Below are 10151 nucleotides of genomic sequence, written 5' to 3' on the forward strand. Positions count from 1 at the left end.
TACCTGATCTATCAATTACTAAAAGTAGATTGTTAAATACTCTAAAAATAATAGTGTATATCTCTTCTTTCTCTCAGTTCTGTCGGTTGTTGTCTCATGCATACTGACTCCGTTAGGTAGATATAGTTTTAAGATTTTTATGTCTTCTTGGATAACAGATCCCTTCATCATTATATAATGCCACTATTTTTTACTAGTCTGCCTCATCCTGGAGTTGGCTTTATCTGAAATTAATTATTATAGATATAGCATTATCATGGTATATATTTCTCCATTCCTTTATTTTTAATGTATCTGTGCCTTTAGAGTAGGGTTCTTGTAGAAAACATATCGTCGGGGCTTATATATTTATTTTTTTAATGCACATTGATAATCTCTGTTCTTTCATTTATGTTTTGTGAATTCTCACAATTAAAATTATTATTCATATAATTGAATTAGTTTCTACCATGATTATAATTGTTTTTATTCATTTCATATATTCTGTTTCTCTTTGAATCCCTTTCTTTGCATTTTTGGGTTTTAATTGAGCATTTTATAGGATTCGATTTTATCTTCTCTCTTAGCATATTGATTATACCCTTCCTTTGTAAATTTTTAATGGTTGTCTGAGAATTTGCAATACGCATTTATAACTAATCTACGTCCACATTTAAATAATACTATACCTTTTCATGTATTATGCATGTACTTTATGACAAAATGATCCCAAATGCTTTCTCTTGTCCTTTTGAGATTGCTGTTATTCATTTCATTCTTCCATCTACTATAATCACCTAATGCAATTCTACTATTATTTTAAATAAATGTTTATATTTTTGATTAATAAAAAAATAAAATATTTTATCTTTAGTCTTTCTCCAACTCCCTTCCTTTCTTTGTATAGATAAGTAGCTCTGTGGTGATAAATTCCCTCAGTTTTAATTTTCCTGAGAAACTATTATTCTCTTTGAAGGACAGATTGGCAACATGTGGAATTATAGGTTGGTAGGGGTTTTCTTCATATTTTAAGTATATCAGTCCATTCTGTCTTTGCTTGCACAATTTCTGAGGAGAAGCCTACTGTAAATTCTAGCCATATTCCTCTAAAGTAAAATTTCTCTGTTATAGGTTGAATTGTATCCCTCAAAAAGATATGTTGAATTTCTAACCTCTAGTAACTGTAATCTTACTTGGAAATAGGATCTTTGGAGATATAATCAAATTAAGATATCATTTGAGTGAGTCCTAATCCAATATGATTTGTGTCCCTGCAAGAGAAGAGACAGAGACCAAGAGACACAGGGAGAACACTGTGGCAGAGATTGGGGAACAAGTCAAAGAACACCAGTACTACTGGAGACACAAGAAGCTAAGAGAAAGCCTTCAGAAAGCATGGCTCTGCTGACATCTTGATTTCAAACTTCTAGCCTATAGAACATTGGGAGAATAAATTTGGTATTTTAAACTGTCTAGTTTGTGTTAGAATAATGATCAAAGAAATGTAAGCTTCCTGTAAGCAAGGTCTTTGTTGTGTTTGCTAATTGCCATTGCCTAGAGTAGTTACTGGTCCACGGTAACTGTTAAAGAAAATATTCTTTGAATAAATTAATAGACCAATATTGCACAGCCTCGATGTTCCCTATGTTACTGACAAGCAGAAATCATTACAGGAACTAGTATTCTCTACTATATGACACATTCAAACATTAACCTCTTGTGAGTTTTATGTTTAATATTTTCAAAATATTTCTATATTTATCTTTCTGCTATCAAACACTAAACTATTTTTTTTTACTAACTTCATCATTTCCCGCTTTGACTTTGGCATTTGTCAAAAATACATATTCAATAAAAGCATATGACACAGAAGAGTGAATCAGAATCCATAAGGAAGGCTCTGGAGATATACACTTTCAAAAAGTGCCCATGCCTTCTATGTTACAAACATAATGATATAGTCTCATTTCTCCCTGCTCTCCTCTGCTATGCACAACTACAAACCATAGAAGTAATGGAATACACACTAAAGGATAACTTTGGAAGGTAGAAAGAGAAAAACAAACTGATTTGGGACAATACAACTGGAGGAATAAAAGAATAAGTTGTCTTACTAGCCCCTACTCAGTATAACAGACAATCAGGCTTACAGTTTGTAATTTCAAATATAACAACAGAATGCAGCCTTTCCCACAAGATCAAATGCAAGTCTTAACCGATAACAATAAGTGAGCTTAGCAGCACTGACTGGGGGATCTATAGGGAGCTCTGCTAACAATAAGTGGTCAGGTGGCGTGCTTTCTTTTTATTCTGAGTCTGAGACTATCTTGTTTAACCAAGTGACACAGGGTAGCTTAGGGGCACAGGCAAAAAAAAAAAAAAAAAAAAATTACAACTGCAACAAATGTCAAGCCCAGGAAATCTCTTTGTCCCCGTAGGCCTAAGATTCCCTTTCCCCACACAGAGGTAACGTAGCCAGGAACACTGAAAAGGGTGATTCCCTCACAATCAGTGCAGACCTAGAAAGTGCTATTCAGCCTTACAGATCACAGAATACATTTCCCCTCCAGTTGGTCCAATCTAGGAAAATATCTTATGTCTTTTTAGACAGCTCAGGAGGGCCCAGCGGAGTCTGAGGGACCACATAAACCATGCAAACAAAAATGTCAGTTCAAAGCTCTGAAAATTAAATTTTCATTGAAAATATGGGCCAAAAAAAAAAAAAAAAGGCCAAAATGTGCATGCTAAACCTAAACATAATGAATTCTATGTTAAAATTAAAGACTTAAATATTTATTTATTAAAATTATTGGGGTGATATTGTTAATAAAATAAAATAGGTTTCAAGTGTACAATTCAATAATACATCATATGTGTTTACCATCCAAAGTTAAATTTCCTTCTGTCACCAAATATTTAATCTCCTTTACCCTTTACCTCTATCTACCGCCCCCTTACCCTTCCTTCTAGTAACCATTAATCCATCCACTGTCTGTTTGTCATGTTTATTTGCCGCTTTAAGTTTTATATCCCACATATGAGTAAAATCATATGGTTCTCAATTTTTTCTGTCTAAATTATATATATTTTTTTTTTTTTTTTTTTAGGCAAAGCAACCCTTGGTTGACATCACAGATTGCAAGGACCTTGTCAATTTATAATCCCTTATTTTTTATTTTAGTTTTTATGCCTATAGCACCTGGTCTTCCTAGGTGGTTTCCCATCCAAGTAATAACCAGGCCCAACCCTATTTAGCTTCCGAGAATCAACAAGATTGGGCTTGTTCAGGGTGGTATGGCCACAGACCTTAAACAGAACTTTGATTCTATTTAAGCAACTTCTAGTCAAGATTAAAGATTCAAATAGAACTTAGATTTTTCTAACATAATAGCCAAAATGCCTAAAATAAAAATGAAAATGATTCATTATAGCAAGAACAAGAGAAGTCATGAGTTCAATGATATATGATAAACAACTGAAGGCAGTATTGAGACAAATCTAGTATTAAGGTTGTATGACAAGGATTTTAAAATAAAAAATAGATATATTTTAACAAGAAATCAAAAATTATTCTGAAAATAACTGCAAAAAAAGAGAAACTTTCATTGAAGACATAAAAATTATAATAAAGTACCAATTGGTAATCCTAGAATTTGAACATAAAATCACCTAATTAAAAAAAATCAATGTATGGGTTTTAGAGTAGAATAAAGATGATAGAGGATAGAATCAATAAAATGGAAGAAAGATCAAGAGAATTTGCTCAATTTAAAAAAAAAAATCAAAGAGAAAAGAGGTTTTTAAAAAGTGAAGAAAGCCTCAGGGATTTTGTGGAGAAACAGATGTAATATTTGTCTAATTGAAGTCCCAGAATGAAAGAAAAAGGAGAAAGAATGGTTCTGAGAAAGTATTCAAAGAAATAATGGCAAAAAGCTTCCCAAACTTGGAGAAAGATATAAATCTACAGAACTGAAAAGCTAAGAAAAGAAAAGAAAACCAAAGATATCTATGCCAAGACACAATATTTAACTAAGACTAAGAAGAAACCTTAAAACCAACCAGAGAGAATTGACACGTTTGTACAAGGGAGCCCCAATTGGAGTGACGACAGATTTCTCTTCTGAAATCACAGAGGCCAGTAGGCAGAAGTATTTCTCAAATGTTGATTGACTACTGACACTTCTGTATCTGGTGAAACTATCTTTTAGAAATAACGAGAAATTAAAAATTTTCACATTCAGAGGAATCTGTTTCTAATGCAAATATCCATCCATTTATGTGTATACACACACACACATAACATTATATATAACTATCCTCTTCAAAATGTTTTATATATAACTATGCATATATTATATACATATAATATATATTAGAGTGGTGGTCAAGGGTCATAAATAAGGCAAGGGAAGGAAAGTGAATGTGGTTCTAATAAAGCAACAGGAGAGATATCTGTGTTAATGACACTGTATTTTTCTTGTCCGTGGTGGTGTACGTGTGATTAAGTTGTGAAGAACTAAACACACACACACGTAAAAATGACATCTAAGGAAATCAAATATTTTAAAAACAGGTAAAAAGTGATCAGAAAAGTTTTTATAAAGAGAAAATTTTATAGAAACCCTGTCTTTACCCATCTCAGGTGATCCTATATTCTAAGCTTCTTAAATATTTGATCTTAGGAATCCCCATTTAGTACTATGAGTGAGCATAAGAGAAGTTAGTAGCTCATGATTTCCATTATATTTAACCTGTGCTACAAAAGTCTGTATTCTCCCTGGTGCCTGTGTTAAATACAGTGTATCAAGCTATATCAATGACTGAATAAATAAATGAATTTCTCATGGCCTTAATGATACAAAATAAAATGCTAATGTACACATGGTAATTTATATTTTTTCATTGACTATAATGATTAGAAATTTCAATATTAAAAATGAATCAATCTTTCATATTTCTTAATTTTTTGCATATTATCCATATCCTCTCTGAAATGCATTGCTTTCGTCAAACATTTTTTCAGGTTTCTTGTATTTTGAAACAAATTAAATTTTCATGTCATTAACATTTAGCACAATATGAATCATGCCTTTTCTTTCTTCATAAACAAAGATTAAATACAGTAGAAAATGAATTAATAGTTTGCAAACAACAATAGTATTTGTCACATATATTCTAAATAGTGGCAAATAAGTTATCTTCATGATAATAAAACAGGAGAGATGAATAAATTATAGATACCAGAGTTATTATTTATGCTGTAATAACATGCATTGTTAGAATAAAAACATAAATTAACATTTTTGGGATAATTTATTTGTATTAAAATGGAGGATCTTAACAGATTGCTTGATAAAACTAAGCAAAAACTAACAATAATATACAAAAGCTGTTTTATGTTAATTAACTAGCATTCAAACACTTTGCTCCTGAAAATAGTAACTCAACCAAGAATTTAGAGTAGTTTAAATTGCATAACTTGACCATCAGGTGAAATATCATTTGCTTATTTAGACATTTCCAACCAGAAAAATGCAAGGCTTTACTTGAAATCAGCTATGAAAAGAATCCATTTGCCACTTTATTAAATTATTAGCCACTTTCCTGGAGAAACTTTTATGTATTATAATTATTGAAATTCTTCTTAAACAAATGTGGTGGAAAAAAAAATCGATGTCTTAAGCAAATGGATGTCTGTATCTAATTGTTGCAGCAGAGAAGTCTCTGCTGATGTCTGTCTGTCTTTATTGCCATAATTTATTAATGTGTGTTTCCAGTCTTGCTAATAGATGGTATTGTCACATTGGGAAGAAAATGATATTCTCATTTCCCCTTATTCAATTTAATGAAAACTCAAGAAAATAAATGACTAAATAACATGCAGCAGCCACAAAAGCAGATATCATCACCAGCAGAAATTAACCTCAAGCAATACTGAGACCATACAATCACTATCAACTCCTTACATTTTTATTATTATGATTGTTACTATTATTTTTTAAAATTGACCTTTGGAAGTGTTTCTTTTGTTTGGGTTAGGAACATTTTTCTGAGGGGAAAAAAATATAGATATATCTCCTACAGGTTAGATACTTTTTATTTTTATGGTCTGTACTTACTCAATTCTTTCTTAATAAAACCTGAACTGAACAAGGAAGAAAGATAGCATATTCTCAGTGCCAAGAAGGGAACAATCTGACACATTGTGACTAAATTTACAATTATATAAATATTGAACTGAAGGAAAATGTGAAATAAGTGACAAATGGTCAACTAATCAACAGATCTGTGAAATGTCACCAGGAAAAAAATATATATATAAAAATGTAGTCATGTAGTGATATGTCACCAGGAAAAAAAAACAATGTATAAAAATATAGTTATGGAATACAACTGCATTCCATGTATCTAAAGCAAACATCCCACCCAAGTGTTTCTTTCTTTAACAAAATGAAATTTCCACAGAACCTAATATTCTACATCAATTATTATAATTTATACTATATAATTACTTATACATGGAGGATACATGATTATTAAATTGTTTTAAACATATGAATGAAAGAAACCAAAACCATAGCTATTACAAAGTTCATTTTGAATATGTCTTTTCACAAATGTCATTTCACAAAAATTTAAAAAGTAGATTGAGAAATCAAAAGCAGCTATTGATATTTGGTGTAACTACATATTTGTTTATTGCTCATATTCTGTAGTTTACATTACCCAGAATATATGTTGTGGATTAGGTAATTCTAGAATACTATTTTATTTATTTAATAGCATGTTAATGAATAGTATACAAAGGCTACTACAAAAGAATATGAAAATGTATGCATAAAGTATCTATTGTGATTTTGGATAATTTTACTCAAAAGCTAAAGGGAAGAATTGTTTTTAAAGAATAACATAGCAAGTAATATTAATTATTTGAAAATGTAAAGCACTGGATTCTAATATGATAAATTAAAATAGTACATTGGGGTTTAAACTAGCTTCTAACCAATAGCAAGTCAAACAAGGATGTTGAACCCATCATCTTATGCATTTATGCAGTTTTTAAAGTCAGTCTACAACATCTATTATTTATTATTGTTACTATTGGTGAACTTGGTAAGCAGTTATATTCACTCTATCCTCAACTTTTTCTTGGCTGTACAAATACTTAAGTATAAAATATTTAAACTTTAAGGCTGCCACAGTCCATAGCAGAAAATAAATTACAAAATACTTTTCTGTCCCCGAGGACCTAGTTTTTCATGTCCATAAAAATTTACTGTTTATTTATCTTAGCCATTTTAATTTATAAGCAAAAAAGATATTAAAAAAAGAATGATAAAAAGGAGCTTATATTAGAAATATCTAAAATACAAATTTATTTTATATTTACTTTATAAAAGTAAAATATTTACTTTTAAAAAGGAGTAGTTTATAAGTAAATATTTACTTTTTAAAAGGAGTAGTTTATAAGTAAATCAGTTAATTATTTCAGCAGCTGGGCAGCATTCAATATGGTTAACTCATACAATATTCATACTATAAAATTATATTTTTAGATAAATTTAATATTTCCCAGGATAAAATGTGGGGTGAATATTTCTTGAAGAATACACCCATCAAGTTGTTTTGAAACAACAACTTGATGAAACACACAAATGATGTTCATAAATATATATATGTGTATGTGTGTATGTGTATGTATATGTGTGTGTGTGTGTGTGTGTGTGTGTGTATATTTTCTCATTCTCTCAACCTTGTTTCCTGAAATTTCCTTCCAAACAAATACTTGGAACCAATTTCTTGTCTTAGGTTGAATTGCGTGGGAAACCCAAAAGAAAGCACTCTTCTTGTCTCCCTATAGAAACTAATGAAATGAACAAATTTAAGGCCTGGTCACACACACACACACACACACATAAATATATTTATGCCGGTTTCTGAATTTCTTATTCTCTCATTAAATTTTTAAATTTAGTGATTTTATCTGGCTGTTTCTCCAAGTAAACTTTTGTACTGCAATTGAGCAGATGCTTTTGGTTCCCTATGTTGTATTCCTTCCCACCATACCAGTTTCTCTTTCTTAAAGCAGACAAGCTGAGGAGCAATTCTGCAGGTATCAAGCTTACATAAACCACAACCACCTGAAAATGGTGGCTTATGTTAGCTTTTACTCCTTACCTATTTCCTTTTTCTCATTCTCTCAACCTTGTTTCCTGAAATTTCCTTCCAAACAAATACTTGGAACCAATTTCTTGTCTTAGGTTGAATTGCGTGGGAAACCCAAAAGAAAGCACTCTTCTTGTCTCCCTATAGAAACTAATGAAATGAACAAATTTAAGGCCTGGTTGAATATAATATAGTAATCACTTGTTTTTACAACAAATAGATTTTCTCTGTCTTTATTATCCTGGATGTCTCTATATTGTTAGCCACTCCTTGACTCTTTTAACGTTGATGGCTTCTTTTTGTTTATTTCTTTTTTTCTCTCCATAATTGCTTTTATCTCTCTCACCTGTGACTGAAGTGCTTGTTTTTTGTTGTTCATCCCTTAGCTTTATATCTTTCTTGAAATTATTTGCTTTAAGGACCTAATTTAATTCTGTAAATAATTGTTTTTTAAAAAAAGAGGAAGAAAAAAAAGAGAAAGAAATTTCCTAATTGGTCTCGTTTCCACCTTGTCCCACTTGAATTATTTTTTCTCACAGTGACCAAAGTAATTTGTTTAAACACAAATATACTTACGCTGATTTTCAGCTCAAAATATTTATATATTTTTCCATTGTCCTGACTTCCTTACTTAGCTGTGTTCTCACAGAATAGAATATTCCTTTTAGTTAGAATTTCAGATAGTTTAATGGAGATTTGGCCAACTATGTTTTTAATGATCCTCTTTTCCACTTTCCTGAGAGTCACATAAAAATAATCTAAGAATGTTAACAATGAGACAATCATTAATTCCCAAAAGAAAGCAAATGGTAATTGTAGTACCTTACATGGTACAAATCAGGAAAATGTTACAGAGATACAATAAAGCATTTCAGGAAATTTGCTAAATATCTTAAATCCTGTAAAACTCTCACAACAATATTATTAAATGTTCACTATGCTATAAGTTCCACCAAGCTAGTGTGTATTTTCTTATACATTATATCATCACCAGTTATAAGTTGAGAATACTCAGTAAATATTAGTTTTAAAAAATTTAATAAAAAAGACAATGTACCACTGTTGTGATTGTGCCAAGAAATTTAGGAACAAACCTCAAAAGTTAATTTGGAATAGATGTCCAAACTAATGATGCTAATACACCAAATGGGTTTGAATGAACTTATTCACATATTAAGACATTGTGAGGAGAGCAGGTTGAAAATGGCTTGAGGGAGGTAGAGAGTAGGTTAGGCCTTTACTGTGGCTGCAGGGTGGAACAGGAAAAAATTTTCTGTGTACACGCTGGGTGTTTGTGAGGTCAGAACTTACCACCAGTGCCAAAGAAGGTAGCTCACTGGCTTTCCTGTCAGCTTACCAGATTGCATAAGGGAGAGAAGGGGCTTGAAAGCTGTCAGAATATTTATTACAAAATAGAGTCATACTCTTCACTAAATAACATTTCTAATACTTAATCACTGTAATGAAGGCAAATATTTTCTTTATATAAGAGAAAAAATGTTTAGTTGTGGTAAGGTCAATCACTGATTTATAGTTATGTTAGGTAACTAGTCAGGCATAAGTAACAGAGGAACAAAGGAATGAGGGCCCAGCCCAGAGACAACCCAGAAACCCCCATCCCCACTCCCCCAAAGACTGCCCCAATGATAGTTAAAGAATCCCTCTTGCATTTCAAGAGACAAAGGACAGGAGGGCCATAAACCTATAGCTGGTTTAATCTGACCACAGAGGCATGTAGAAGGCACTACTCTAACCTGCCTACAATCTCAGCCTCATTATAACATCATTATAATAATCATGTTTATGCTCAGAAATTAATGAATCTAATTATAAAAGACTGAATTCTGGGTAAGCACATGCACATTAGGAAAAGTATTATATAACAGCCAAGTGTCAATCAGAATGAGACCTCATATGCCAATACCTAAGAACACCTTTGTTACCAGCCATCACAGTCCTAATATAATACAGACCTTCCCCTCCCACGGGGTTACAGCTCTCTTTCC

The 10151-nt window shown here is 31.5% G+C and overlaps 1 pseudogene; it reads right to left on the reverse strand.

The window, feature by feature from the left end:
- Positions 1–3166: 3166 nt before the first annotated feature.
- LOC112483544 lies at positions 3167–3285 on the reverse strand (annotated as a pseudogene).
- Between the last annotated feature and the right edge of the window lie 6866 nt (positions 3286–10151).

Source organism: Pteropus alecto, unplaced genomic scaffold (genome assembly GCF_000325575.1).
Source record: "Pteropus alecto unplaced genomic scaffold, ASM32557v1 scaffold46, whole genome shotgun sequence".
NCBI lineage: Eukaryota > Metazoa > Chordata > Mammalia > Chiroptera > Pteropodidae > Pteropus > Pteropus alecto.